Genomic DNA, 15,558 nt, shown 5'->3' with positions numbered 1-15,558 from the left:
TGCCCTCGGCAGGATCTGGTAGATAGTCAGGCTTCTTAGCCTTTTTCATTTTGTAGATGTCTGTACTCAGACATGTTAAGCTTCCGCTTGTGCTTTGATTTGTATGCTATGATGGCTGGGTCATGAGACCCATGTTTGTAATATCTCGCTCCTTGGAGCCTAATGAATAAATACTTGAGTTGTAGAGTTATGTTGTGATGCCATGTTATATTTACACATATCGAGCATATTGTGTGTATGATTGAAATGCTTGGTATGTGTGGGATCCGACAATCTAGTTGTTTATCCTTGGCAGCCTCTCTTATGGGGAAATGTAGTCTAGTGCTTCCATGAGCCATAGTAGTCCGCTACAGACCGGTTCACCGGAGTCCTGTTAGCCCAGCACTACTGCTCACGAAACTTGACTGGCCGACATGTGTTTCACTTCGTTCCCGTGTCTGTCCCTTCAGGGAAATGTCATGCGGTGACATCTGGAGTCCTGCCTAGCCTGCTACAGCCTGGGTTCACCGGAGTCCTGTTAGCCCAGTGCTACAGCCCGGATTCACACGCTGCTGACCGACATGCTTGATGTGATTCATGTATGCCTGTCCCCATAGGTTAGTGCCGCTTTGGGTTCACGACTAGCCATGTCGGCCCGGGTTCTCTATCATATGGATGCTAGCGACATTATCATATACGTGAGCCAAAAGGTGCAAACGGTCCCGGGCCATGGTAAGGCGACACCCGTGGGAATACCATGCGTGAGGTCGCAAAGTGATATGAGGTGTTACCGCCTAGACCGATGTGACTTGGAATCGGGGTCCTGACAGCTTTGGTATCAGAGCCTGACTGCCTGTAGGATTAGCAAGCCAAACTGGTCGAGGTTGTGTCTAGAAACGCTTTAGTTATGTAAGGGAATTGATTGTGGAAGGGAACATATGGCTCTTTTACTCCTTATACCTTATGCCTTCTGATCTAAGTCACCCTCTTCTCTTCTATGGGGATTAAGAACTAGGTTTGTCATCTTTATATCAGGATCACGTGTTACTAATCCGTAGATTCGTAGGATAGTTGGTCTCAAGCCTCAGTTCAGTTTCTACTACTCCAGTGTGTTGTTAAATGGCCTCAGAACCCTGATATGATGTTGTTGAGTGGTTATGCCACCATTTTGCAGGATCTCTCAAATATTTTTGAGCATTTACAGCCATTATGCTGTCCGAGCCATCCCAGGTTTCTACATAGTCTGATGCATTTGCAAATCCATTCTTTCCGCTCCCGATGTCCCTTTGGGCCAGTTCAACCACACTAATCGATGATTGAGGTACTCTATTGCCTCGACATATATGTTGGAGCTATTATTATGACCCTAGATGTCTTAGGGAGTCACCTAGTAATCTAGTAATGCTTTGTATTCCCAGTGTGATGATTTTGGCCCTTAATCCCGAAGCATCCCGTGATGCCATTAGTTAGTAGGCATTCTATTCCTGGGTTTGTGAACCCGAGATTCACCCTACTTACTTCATGTTGATAGTGTTTGCTCGTTCCTTTAGGTTATTAGTAACCTTTGCATTAGTCCTCGAGGTCCGTGGTATTTCCTTCTTCCAAATACTATGAACCACTTATGGCATAAGTTTGTTGGATCAAAAGATCACAATCAGACTGCTCTTGATGAGTTCTTCGTTCTACATTGTGAATCTGCCAGTTCTACCTTTCTGCATGGGTTATCCGAAAGAAATGTTGAGCTTGCTCGACATACTAATCCATGCATCCACAACTCAGAAAATCATATGTTCTTTGAGTTGTCCCTCATTAGTTGTTTTTTTACCTCCGTCTATCAATTTGTAGTCAGGAGTAGTCATGCACTCGTGTTATCGATGCCCATTACTCTTGTGGTTCGTCAAGCCATTCTATTCCAGAATGACTAGGAGAAACAGACTCCAGTACCTCATCCATATCCAGGATTGGGTCAAAGCAGTTGTAATCCGCAAATCAAATGCCAATCCAGCTTTTGATTCTGTTCTACCTTGGAGTATTACCATCTTTATATCAAGAATGTCATGGAAATTGCACACCATCCTATGAACTCTTGATACAGTGATACTTCTTGCCATCATTATTCATTCCTTGGTCCCCATGATATCCGACAAGTGAATCGTGATGCGTGAAATCAATACTCCTAGCAACTCCGTTGCTTGGTAGTTAAAGGACAATATTCTCATCCCTAGCGTGTTGGTTACTGAACCATCGTTCTGAGATTGATCGTGCTACCTAGTCCTTATTTCCGGTGCACTTTTCAATCAATGAGTTAGGATAGTGTCAATCCTTGCTTATTTGATCATATCGTCTTGCCCTGAAAAGCAAGATTGTTCTCGAGCTTAGTGACATATCGGTGGTTCGTGATTTTCCATATATCTTCTCGGAAGTATAACCAGGTTGTCACCTGACCGCTATGTTGAGTTCGTGATCAAGTGGTTTCTTATAAACCACCCCTTTCTCCAAGAATCTGTGTTGGATACCCCTGAGCTAGCTGGTTAAGCTAAACAACAACTTGGAGAGTTGGAAGATAAAAGCTTGCCCAACTTAGTTCATTCCAAAGGGATATCCTTGTGTGTGTGTGTTGAAGAAAGATAAAATTTTCATCGATTGGTCCTCGTGATAAGTTTTTGGATCTATTGTCTTATCCAAACTTTGATTTGAGTGTGGGCTATCCTAAAATCAAATCAGAACCAACGATGTTCATAATGTTGTCTTACTCGTGGTTGATCCCTCGAGCATACACGATTACATCCTTTGGTCTGACCAATGCTATCACCGTGTTCACTTAATTATGGAATTCCATCTATATGGAAGCCTTGATGGTTTGTTGTTGAGCCCATTGACAACAATTTCATCTTGTCCATGATTCATGTTGAACATGTAAATTAGTGTTGGAAACTTTGTAAGCAATGCTTCGTGTTCCGTTCATGAAGCTTATGCTTGGATGGAAGAAGTGACTTCCTCGAATTCATGCGCATTCTATGCAAGTTGCTGCCGTGAATACGAGAAAGATTGTTTTTGCTTCCTCTGGAATCATCCCAAGTTAGTCACGCATGTGCGAAGTACTCTATGGTTTGATAGGTTGGCCGCCTCCGTTCTATATGTGTTTCCTAGCACACCAAGCCACTGAATGACTTGTTCAACGATAAGAAGTTCCTTCTTAAGAGCATGCCTTATGTAAGGACTTTGATATCCTTGACGATGGTTCTCCACCTGAACTCGGTAGTGTTTTATTATAAGACTACTACGTGGTCATGCTTGTCTGGGACAGCTTGTTCACATGTGTGTAGCAGAACCCGCTCATGTTTTGGAGCTTGCTATCGTAGTTCATTTCCCGAGAATCTCGCAACGTTATCTCGTCGATTTGTGTTGCAACTTTTCTTTTTTAGACATGTTGAGTCTGAAGTATCATGTTACTGACCAGATCTGAATCTCAGGCAGATATGATGGTTGGAACATTCCCAACATTTGCATTTTGATCCCAGCTTGCACCGCCATTGTGTCATCCTACTATGGACTGCCCTTCTCAGCAGTTTCTGTTCAGGATCATCTTCGAAAGTGGTCCTACCATGGATCCCATCCATTTCCAATGATAAGCAAAAATCATCCATTGTGTTGTCTTCAACAAGGTAGTCCACATCATCCATTCTAGTCAGGGTATGTCATTCTTTCGAACTTCTTCAAACGATTGCTCGAGATTTTCCCTAGGCTGGTATAGAGAATTTTATTGATCTCTGGATCAGAAGTAATTCTTTTTTCCACTTAAGGGATGATTCTACAGGTCACCCTCCTCCAAGATGTCTCGTTTCGGTGTCTTGGAAACTCAACTCCTCGCTACGTTGGCAATCGTTCACCACCCTTTTAGATGTGGAATTGTTGCCTACCTAGTGATCCTTTGTCATGTGTTTCACTCCATCTCTCTGGATGTATGCTCCGTGTCTCAGCTCGAGAGATGTTTCAGCGTCTCGCTCCATGAGTTGATCCTAAGTTGTTCGATCTTCGATAAGATCGATCCTTCGAGATTTTTCCCTTTCCTCTCATTTGTCATGTTAGTTGGGGTTCTCAGAGAAGGACATCGAGACAATGATGGTGATCGAATCAACATTCTTATCAAGTGCAACTTGGATCGAGAAGGTTGTGTTAGTTGCGTTCCCCTTTATCTTAGCCTACGCTTGAATCTTGGGACGAGATTCTTGTTTAGTGGGGGTGAGTTGTCACATCCCTAGCTTCTGGCATTGCACTAGGGTAACTTCATGTGTGCATCATGTTTAAACTTTGAAAGAAACTTGAAATGGGGATTGCCTAAACCCTAGCATTAAAAGAATTCACTAGGTTCAACCAAAATATTTCCAGTAAATCCAAATGGCTTTAAAAAATGTTCATCGTTCTTGGAAAAAGCTGGAAACAGTAACTAGAGGTGATGCACATTTTTGCATGACATATTTGGGCTCTGGATTAAATCATACTCTATTTTCATTTGGGCATTTAAATGCTATTAAATATTTTAAATGCTCAAATAATCATAAACTAAAATGTTTACTATAGGATATATTCAAAACAGTGATCATGAGTAGTTTCATGATTTTTGGAAGTGTCTAAGTATTTTTAATAAAGCCCTAAAGACTACAGAATAATAGAAAACAAAATTAAAATAGAAAGCAGAGAGAGAGAGAAAGCAAACCTGGCGGCCCAGCTGTGGCCCAGCACTGTTGGCCCAGCCCACCTCCTTCCCTTGTCTTCTTCCAGCTGCTGCCAGGAGGACGCCGGGCGTGTGCTCGCCGCGTGCGCCACCTCCACCCTGCCTGGCTGCCCCCTCGTCGCTCTGGCCCTCCCCCGCGACGCCACGCAACCCCTGACCTCTCTCGCACTCTCCCTCGCCCTCATCCCCTCCTCTGTCTCTCTCTCTCTCTCTCACGCGCACGGCCGAACGCCACCGTCGCCACCGACGCCATTCACCGCGGCCATAGCCACCGCCTCACCTCCTCGACAGGTCCACGAGCTCCGCCTCGACCCACTCCTCCTCCTCCTCACCGCGCCAAGTGAGCCGGGACGCTCCACAACATCGTCATCGCCACCGTCTTCAACCTCGGGAGCCGGTCACCGCCGACGTCGATTCGCCATCGCCAAGCCGTCCACGAGCAAGCCAAGCCCCTCTTCATGATCATTGTGAGCTCCGCCACCGTTTCCCCCTCTTCCCCGCTCTGTTTGATCGCCATAGCCGTCGCCCCCTTGATGACCGAAACGCGCCACCGCCTGAGCTCAACATCGGCGTGGCTCCGGTGACCTTTTGGTCCCGGGCATGTGTCTGATGTGTTTGCCGCACGCTGTAGAGCAACTCACGTGCTTTGGACTGGCCGTTTGCACACCACAACACCAACCCCGCAACCGCCTGAGCTCCGGCCGCCGCTGCTGATGCCGTCGCCGTCGCTACCGTCCACCTCAGGCCTCCCTGAGGCCACATTCGGACGCGCCGTGATTCCAGCTTCCCGTAGAGCCCAGCCACGCATCCATCCATCGCCGAAGTTGGCCGAAAGAGCGACTCCGCCGCGTCTGTGTACTCGCCGGCGATTAGCCGCCGGTGATAGCCACTGTTTGGGGTTAATCACCCCGCTAACTAAGCCTCTAAGCCACTGACAGTCGGGCCCCACCGAATTATTTAAACCCCTAACAAAATTAGTTAGACTTAAGTTAATCCCGGTGGACCCACGCGTCAGAGTTGACTGTGCTGACGTGGGTGTTGACCTGGCCCACATGTCCGTGACACTAATGGCACTGGGCCACTGACTGGTGGGTCCCATGCGTCAGGTTTGACTCTGGCCGGCCCCGTTGACCGCTGACATCACAGTGAGGCAACGCTGGCACAGTTAAACATTTTTTGGATCTAAAATAATTCAGAAAATTCTAGAAAATAGTTAAAACTTCAAAAAATCATAGAAAATAACCTATAACTCCAAATGAAATAATTTATATATGAAAAATTATCAGAAAAATCCAGCCTATCCATTTATGCTATTTTCATGCATGTTAGAACCCTTCAACCTTGCTGTTTAGGTGAAACAAGTTAATGCACTAATATGACCTCTTATTTTGGGTTTGCATTTGAATCCTTGATCCAAATGAACTCAAACCAATATGTTCTAAGTTGCATTAGCCAAAACACACTCATTTTTCCATGTCATGAGCATGCATCATATTGTTGCATTGCATTGATTGTGTTTCTTCCTTGTTTGCCGGTATTGTCCCCTCTTAGTAAACGTGGTTCCGACGATGAGTTCGATGACACCGATGTAGAGCTATTACTATCTTCAGAAGTGCCAGGCAACCAAACCCCCCTTGTTCATTCCGATACAATCCCACTCTCTGGCTCCTGCTCTCTTTTACTGCAATAGGACAACAACGATTCATCTGTTACTTGCTGCGGTAGTTGAACCCCCTTATCCTCTGCATGACCTGTCATTGCCATAGTAAATAGATGAAACCCACTAGCATGAGTAGGAGTTGTTTGAGCCCTGATGTGCCTACTCATTCATGCTTGTTTGTCATGCCTGCTATTGCTTAGAGTTGTGTCAGGTCTAATTCATCGGGGATGAATTGGAAAGTTGTGAACATGTCCTAATGTGTGTGAGCTAGGTGTGTTGAACACGATTTGGTAAAGGTATCGATGAGAGGCCATGTAGGAGTACATGGTGGGTTGTTTCATTGAGGCCGTCCCTAAGAACTGAGATCTGTATGTGTGATTTAAGAATCAGTTACTACCATACATTGGGCCCCAAACCAATGGACCCTCTCGGCTTCTTAATCACCCTAGTCCTCTGTCCAGGAGTTGCAACTAGTTTCTAGTGTTTGTAGGATATGTGTTGGCGTCCGTGCGTAGAGCTGACCCCAGGGGTGGGCTATGTTGCGGTAGATACACCGTGGCTGGGCATGCCGGGCGCCCGTTTGGTGTCTCGGAACCCTGTACACATCGTTCGGGGCCGTATGTGGAAACCTCGGACGGATTCCCTGCGGATGGAACCTGGATAGGCGATAAACCTAGACTAGAGACTTGAGTGTTAGGTAGGCCGTGGCCGACACCCTCGTTGGGCTTCCGCTTGAAGGTTGCCGAGTACATGTCATGTAAACGACGGTAAGTGGTGAGAGCGTGTATGAAGAAGTAGACCCCTGCAGGGTTAACATCATCTATTCGAATAGCCGCGTCCGCGGTAAAGGACTACTTGGTTGCCTATACAGTTCATAGACAAGTGAAAGTGGATACTCTAAAACTCGCAAGATAAGTGTGAGTGCTATGGATGGCCTTCTCGTAGGGAGACCGAAGCGGATCCATAGTGGTGTATTGAATGGTGAATATGTGGACTCGTGTGCGCCACCTCAAAAGAGTTGCTTGCAGTCGTAGTTCAGGTTAGCCACTGAGTCAAAGCTGGCTTGCTGCAGTTAAACTCCAGCACCCCCTTTATTGATATCGATGCATATGTAGATTGTTTTGATCTAAGTCTTGCTGGGTACATTTGTACTCACGTTTGCTTAATTTATGTTTTGCAGAGAGACGTCAGTCTCGCTAGTAGTTCCGTGTGGGCTTCGACGTTTAGCTTGCTACCTCAGCTACGATCTTGTGCCCTCGGCAGGATCTAGTAGATAGTCAGGCTTCTTAGCCTTTTTCATTTGTAGATGTCTGTACTCAGACATGTTAAGCTTCCACTTGTGCTTTGATTTGTATGCTATGATTGTTGGGTCATCAGACCCATGTTTGTAATATCTCGCTCCTCAGAGCCTAATGAATAAATACTTGAGTTGTAGAGTTATGTTGTGATTGAAATGCTTGGTATGTGTGGGATCCGACAATCTAGTTGTTTATCCTTGGCAACCTCTCTTATGGGGAAATGTAGTCTAGTGCTTCCATGAGCCATAGTAGTCCGCTACAGCCCGGTTCACCGGAGTCCTGTTAGCCCAGCACTAGTGCTCAAGACACTTGACTGGACGGCATGTGTTTCACTTCGTTTCTGTGTCTGTCCCTTCGGGGAAATGTCACGCGGTGACATCCGGAGTCCTGCCTAGCCTGCTACAGCCCGGGTTCACCGGAGTCCTGTTAGCCCAGCGCTACAACCCAGATTCACACGCTGCTGACCGTCATGCTCGATGTGATTCATGTATGCCTGTCCCCATAGGTTAGTGCCGCTTTGGGTTCATGACTAGCCGTGGCGGCTCGGGTTCTCTGTCATATGGATGCTAGCGACACTATCATATACGTGAGCCAAAAGGCGCAAACGGTCCCGGGCCATGGTAAAGCGACACCCGTGGGAATACCGTGCGTGAGGCCGCAAAGTGATATGAGGTGTTACCGGCTAGATCGATGTGACTTGGAATCGGGGTCCTGACACAAAACCCCCATGTTCATTCCGATACAATCCCACTCTCTCGCTCATGCTCTCTTTTAATGCATTAGGACAACAACGATTCAACTATTACATGCTGCGGTAGTTGAACCCCTTATCCTCTGCATGACCTGTCATTGCCATAGTAAATAGATGAAACCCACTAGCATGAGTAGGAGTTGTTTGAGCCCTGATGTGCCTACTCATTCATGTTTGTTTGTCATGCCTGCTACTGCTTAGAGTTGAGTCAGGTCTGATTCATCGGGGATGAATTGGAATGGTGATGAACATGTCCTACTGTGTGTGAGCTAAGTGTGTGAACACGATTTGGTAAAGGTAGCGGTGAGAGGCCATGTAGGAGTACATGGTGGGTTGTCTCATTGAAATCGTTCTCAGGAACTGAGTTCTGTGTTTGTGATCCATGAACAGCTACTACCACTCATTGGGATCCTTAACTGACCCTCTCGACTTATTAACTGCCCTAGTCCTCTGTCCAGGAGTTGCAACTAGTTTCTGGTGTTTATAGGATATGTGTTCGCGGCCGTGTGTAGTGCTGACCCTAGAGGTGGGCTATGATGCGGTAGATACACCGTGGCACGGTGTACCGGGCGCCCGTTTGGTGTCTCGGGAACCCTGCACACATCGTTTGGGGTTGTGAGCGAAACCCCGACCGGATCTCCTTGCAGATGGGACCCGAATAGGCGATAAACCTGGACTAGAGACTTGTGTGGTTAGTCAAGTCATGGCCAACTCCCTCGCCAGGCTTCCGCTTGAAGGTTGCCGAGATACACAACATGTACATGGTGGTAAGTGGAGAGAGCGTGTGCGAAGAAGTACACCCCTGCAGGGTTATAAATGATCTATTCGAATAGCCGTGTCCACGGTAAAGGACTTCTAGGTTGCCTATAACAGTTCATAGACAAGTGAAAGTGGATACTCTAAAACTTGCAAGATAAGCGTGAGTGCTATGGATGGCCTTCTCGTAGGGAGACGGGAGTGGATCCATAGTGGTGTATTGATATGGTGAATATGTGGACTCGTGTGCGCCACCTCAAAAGAGTTAATTGCAGTCATAGTTTAGGATAGCCACTGAGTCAAAGCTGGCTTGCCGCAGTCAAACCCCACCACCCCCTTTGTTGATACTGATGCATATGTAGCTAGTTCTGATGTAAGTCTTGCTGGGTACATTTGTACTCACGTTTTCCTATTTTATGTTTTGCAGAGAGACGTCAGTCTCGCTAGTAGTTTCGTGTGGACTTCGACGTTTAGCTTGATACCTCAGCTACGATCTTGTGTCCTCGACAAGATCTGGTAGATAGTCAGGCTTCTCAGCCTTTTTCATTTGTAGATGTCTGTACTCAGACATGTTAAGCTTCCGCATGTGCTTTGACTTGTATGCTCTGAATGTTGGGTCATGAGACCCATGTTTGTAATATCTCGCTCCTCGGAGCCTAATGAATAAATATTTGAGTCATAGAGTTATGTTGTGATGCCATGTTGTATTTACACATATCGAGCATATTGTGTGTATGATTGAAATGCTTGGTATGTGTGGGATCCGACAACCTAGTTGTTTATCCTTGGTAGCCTCTCTTATGGGGAAATGTAGTCTTGTGTTTCCATGAGCCATAGTAGTCCGCTACAGCCCGGTTCACCGGAGTCCTGTTAGCCCAGCACTAGTGCTCAAGACACTTGACTGGACGGCATGTGTTTCACTTCGTTTCTGTGTCTGTCCCTTCGGGGAAATGTCACGCGGTGACATCCGGAGTCCTGCCTAGCCTGCTACAGCCCGGGTTCACCGGAGTCCTGTTAGCCCAGCGCTACAACCCAGATTCACACGCTGCTGACCGTCATGCTCGATGTGATTCATGTATGCCTGTCCCCATAGGTTAGTGCCGCTTTGGGTTCATGACTAGCCGTGGCGGCTCGGGTTCTCTGTCATATGGATGCTAGCGACACTATCATATACGTGAGCCAAAAGGCGCAAACGGTCCCGGGCCATGGTAAAGCGACACCCGTGGGAATACCGTGCGTGAGGCCGCAAAGTGATATGAGGTGTTACCGGCTAGATCGATGTGACTTGGAATCGGGGTCCTGACACAAAACCCCCATGTTCATTCCGATACAATCCCACTCTCTCGCTCATGCTCTCTTTTAATGCATTAGGACAACAACGATTCAACTATTACATGCTGCGGTAGTTGAACCCCTTATCCTCTGCATGACCTGTCATTGCCATAGTAAATAGATGAAACCCACTAGCATGAGTAGGAGTTGTTTGAGCCCTGATGTGCCTACTCATTCATGTTTGTTTGTCATGCCTGCTACTGCTTAGAGTTGAGTCAGGTCTGATTCATCGGGGATGAATTGGAATGGTGATGAACATGTCCTACTGTGTGTGAGCTAAGTGTGTGAACACGATTTGGTAAAGGTAGCGGTGAGAGGCCATGTAGGAGTACATGGTGGGTTGTCTCATTGAAATCGTTCTCAGGAACTGAGTTCTGTGTTTGTGATCCATGAACAGCTACTACCACTCATTGGGATCCTTAACTGACCCTCTCGACTTATTAACTGCCCTAGTCCTCTGTCCAGGAGTTGCAACTAGTTTCTGGTGTTTATAGGATATGTGTTCGCGGCCGTGCGTAGTGCTGACCCTAGAGGTGGGCTATGATGCGGTAGATACACCGTGGCACGGTGTACCGGGCGCCCGTTTGGTGTCTCGGGAACCCTGCACACATCGTTTGGGGTTGTGAGCGAAACCCCGACCGGATCTCCTTGCAGATGGGACCCGAATAGGCGATAAACCTGGACTAGAGACTTGTGTGGTTAGTCAAGTCATGGCCAACTCCCTCGCCAGGCTTCCGCTTGAAGGTTGCCGAGATACACAACATGTACATGGTGGTAAGTGGAGAGAGCGTGTGCGAAGAAGTACACCCCTGCAGGGTTATAAATGATCTATTCGAATAGCCGTGTCCACGGTAAAGGACTTCTAGGTTGCCTATAACAGTTCATAGACAAGTGAAAGTGGATACTCTAAAACTTGCAAGATAAGCGTGAGTGCTATGGATGGCCTTCTCGTAGGGAGACGGGAGTGGATCCATAGTGGTGTATTGATATGGTGAATATGTGGACTCGTGTGCGCCACCTCAAAAGAGTTAATTGCAGTCATAGTTTAGGATAGCCACTGAGTCAAAGCTGGCTTGCCGCAGTCAAACCCCACCACCCCCTTTGTTGATACTGATGCATATGTAGCTAGTTCTGATGTAAGTCTTGCTGGGTACATTTGTACTCACGTTTTCCTATTTTATGTTTTGCAGAGAGACGTCAGTCTCGCTAGTAGTTTCGTGTGGACTTCGACGTTTAGCTTGATACCTCAGCTACGATCTTGTGTCCTCGACAAGATCTGGTAGATAGTCAGGCTTCTCAGCCTTTTTCATTTGTAGATGTCTGTACTCAGACATGTTAAGCTTCCGCATGTGCTTTGACTTGTATGCTCTGAATGTTGGGTCATGAGACCCATGTTTGTAATATCTCGCTCCTCGGAGCCTAATGAATAAATATTTGAGTCATAGAGTTATGTTGTGATGCCATGTTGTATTTACACATATCGAGCATATTGTGTGTATGATTGAAATGCTTGGTATGTGTGGGATCCGACAACCTAGTTGTTTATCCTTGGTAGCCTCTCTTATGGGGAAATGTAGTCTTGTGTTTCCATGAGCCATAGTAGTCCGCTACAGCCCGGTTCACCGGAGTCCTGCTAGCCCAGCACTACTGCTCCAGAACACTTGACTGGTCGACATGTGATTCACTTCGTTCGTGTGTCTGTCCCTTCGGGGAAATGTCACACGGTGACATCCAGAGTCCTGCCTAGCCTGCTACAGCCCGGGTTCCCGGAGTCCTGTTAGCCCAGTGCTACAGCCCGGATTCGCACGCTGCTGACCGACATGCTTGATGTTGATTCATGTATGCCTGTCCCTGTAAGTTAGTGCCACTTTGGGTTCACGACTAGTCATGTTGGCCCAGGTTCACTGTCATATGGATGCTAGCGACACTATCATATACGTGAGCCAAAAGGCGCAAACGGTCTCGGCCCAGGTAAGGTGGCACCCGTGGGAATACCATGCGTGAGGCCGCAAAGTGATATGATGTGTTACATGCTAGATCAGTGTGACTTAGAATCGGGGTCCTGACAATGTCGGTATCAGAGCCTGACTGCCTGTAGGATTACCAAGCCAAACTGGTCGAAGTTGAGTCTAGAAATGCTTTAGTTATATAAGGGAATTGATTGTGGAAGGGAACATAAGGCTCTTTTTACCCCGTTACCTTATGCCCTTCTGATCTGAGTCAACCTCTTCTTTTCTACGGGGTTAAAAAACTAGGCCTTCTCATCTATCTATCAGGATGACGAGTTACTATGATAGAGACTTAAAGGATTGTTGGTTTCAAGTCTCAGTTCAGTTTCTACTACTTCCGTATGTTCATAGCTGGCCTCAGAGCTTTGATATTGTGATTTTAAGTGGTTATGCCACCATTTTGCAGGATGTCTCAAATCATTTTGAGCATTTACAACCGTTATGCTGTCCAAGTCATCCCAGGTTTTTAAATAGTCTCATGCATTTGCAAATCCCTTCCTTCCGTTCCCGATGTCCCTTTGGGCCAGTTCTACCACACTAATCGATGAGTTGAGGTACTCTGTTGCCTCGACATATATGTTGGAGCTATTATTATGACCCTAGGTGTTTTAGGGAGTCATCTAGTAATCTAGCCATGTTTTGTGTTCCCGGTGTGATGATTCTTGCCATTATTCTTGAAAGTATCCCGTGATGCCATTTAGTAGTAGGTATTCTACTCCTGGGTTCTTGAACCAGAGATTCACCCTACTTACTTCATGTTGATAGTGTCTTCTAGTTCCTTTAGGATATTAGTAACCTTATGATAGTCTTCGAGGTCTGTGGTATTTCCTTCTTCCAAATACCATGAACCATCATGGCAGAAGTTCTTTGAACCAAAAGATCACAACCATGGTGCTCTTGAGGAGTACTCCATTCATATTGTGAATCTGCCAGTCCCTTTTCTTCTGCATGCATAATCTATGCATCCATAACTCAGAAAATCATATGTTCTTTGAGTTGTCCCTCATTAGTTGTTTCTGACCTCTGACTATCAATTTGTAGTCAGGAGTAGTCATGCATTCGTGTAATCGATGCCTATTATTCTTGTGGTCCGACAAGCCATTCTATTCCAGAATGACTAGGAGAAACAAACTCCAGCGCCTCATCCATTTCTTGGACTGGTCAAAGTAGTTGTATCTCGCAGATCAAAATGCCAATCCATCTTTGCTCTGTTCTACCTTGAAGTGTTACCATCTTTATGTCAAGAATGTCATGAGAAATGCACCACCTCTTATGAATTCTTGACGGAGTGATACTTATCGCCATCATTATTCATCCCTCGGTTCCGTGTTGTTGTAACTGGAATGCCGACAAGTGGATTGTGATGTGTGAAATCAATACTCCGAGCAACTTGTTTCTTGGTAGTAAATGGACAATACTCTCATTCTTAGCGTACTGGTTATTAAATCATCATCCTAAGATTGATCATGCTACCTAGTCCTTATTCCAAGTGCACCCTTCGACCAATGAGTTAGGATTATTCAATCCCTTGCTTGTTTGATCATATCGTCTTGCTCTGAAAAGAAAGATTGTTCTCGAGCATAGTAACATATCGGTGGTTCATGATGTTCCGAATATCTTCTCGGAAGTATTACCAGGTTGTCACCTGACCGCTATGTTGAGTTCGTGATCATGTTGGTTTTCCTCCAAACCACCCATTCTCCAAGAATCTGTGTGGGATACCCCTGAGCTACTTGGTTAAGCCAGACAACAACTTGGAGAGTTGGAAGATAAAAGCTTGTCTGACTTAGTTCATGTTAAGGGATATCTTTGTGTGTGTGTGTTGAAGGAATATGATATCTCCATCGATTGGTCCTCGTGATCAGTTGTTGGATCCATTGCGTTGACAAAACTTTGACTTGAGTATGGTCTATCGCCAAGTCAAATCAGAACCAACGATGTTCGTAATGTTGTCTTACTCGTGGTTGATCCCTCGAGCATACACCATTACATCTTTTGGTCTGACCAATGCTATCACCGTGTTCACATGATGGTGGAAGTCCAGTGATATGGAAATTCTGATGAGTTGCTGTTGAGCCCATCAGCAGCATTTTGTCCCCTCCATGATTTGTGTTGAACATCCAGCTAGTGTTGGAAACTTGTGTAAGCATTTTTTTCATGCCCCGTTCATGAAGTATATATTTGGATGAAAGAAGTGACTTCCTTTGATTCACATGCATTTGATGTAAGTTGCCGCCGTGAATTCGAGAAAGTTTGTTTTGCTTCCTATGGAATTATCCCAAGTCAGTCACGCATGTGCGAAGTATTCTATGGTCTGATAGACTGATCATATTCATTCCATATGTATCCCCTAGCACACCAAGCCACTGATTGATTTGTTCAAGGAAAGGAAGTTCCTTATTAAGAGCATGCCTTATGCAAAGACTTCAATATCCTCGATTATGGTTCCCCACCTGAACTCGGTAGTGTTTTATTATAAGACTGCCACGTGGTCACGCTTGTCTAGGACAGTGTGTTCACAGGTGTGTAGCAAAACCTGCTCATGTTTTGGAGCTTGCTATCGTAGTTCATCTCCCGAGAGTCTCGCAATGTTATCTCATCGACTTGTGTTGAAACTCTTCTTTTCAGGCATGTGAGTCTGAAGTATCCTGTTTCAAACTAGATCTGAATCTCAGGCAGATATGATGGTTGGAACATTCCCGACATTTGCATTTTGTTCCCAACTTGCACTGCCTTGTGTCAATCTCCCTTGGACTGCCCTTCTTAGCAATTGCTATTCGGGATCATCTTCAGAAGTGGTCCTACCATGGGTCCCATCCATTTCCGATGATAAGAAAATCATCCATCGCATTGTCTTTAACAAGGTAGTCCACATCATCCATTCTAGTCCGAGTATGTCATTCTCTCAAACTCCGTCAAACGATCATTTGTGAATTGCCTTAGGTTGGTATAGAGAGTTTCAATGATCGATGTATCAAAAGTAATTCTTTTTGCCACTTAAGGGAATAATTCTACCAGTCATCTTCCCAAAGGTGCCC

This window comes from Triticum urartu, chromosome 4A, assembly GCF_056163025.1.
Source record: "Triticum urartu cultivar PI428250 chromosome 4A, HENAU_Tu73, whole genome shotgun sequence".
NCBI classification, from domain to species: Eukaryota; Viridiplantae; Streptophyta; class Magnoliopsida; order Poales; family Poaceae; genus Triticum; species Triticum urartu.
This window is presented reverse-complemented; position numbering follows the sequence as displayed.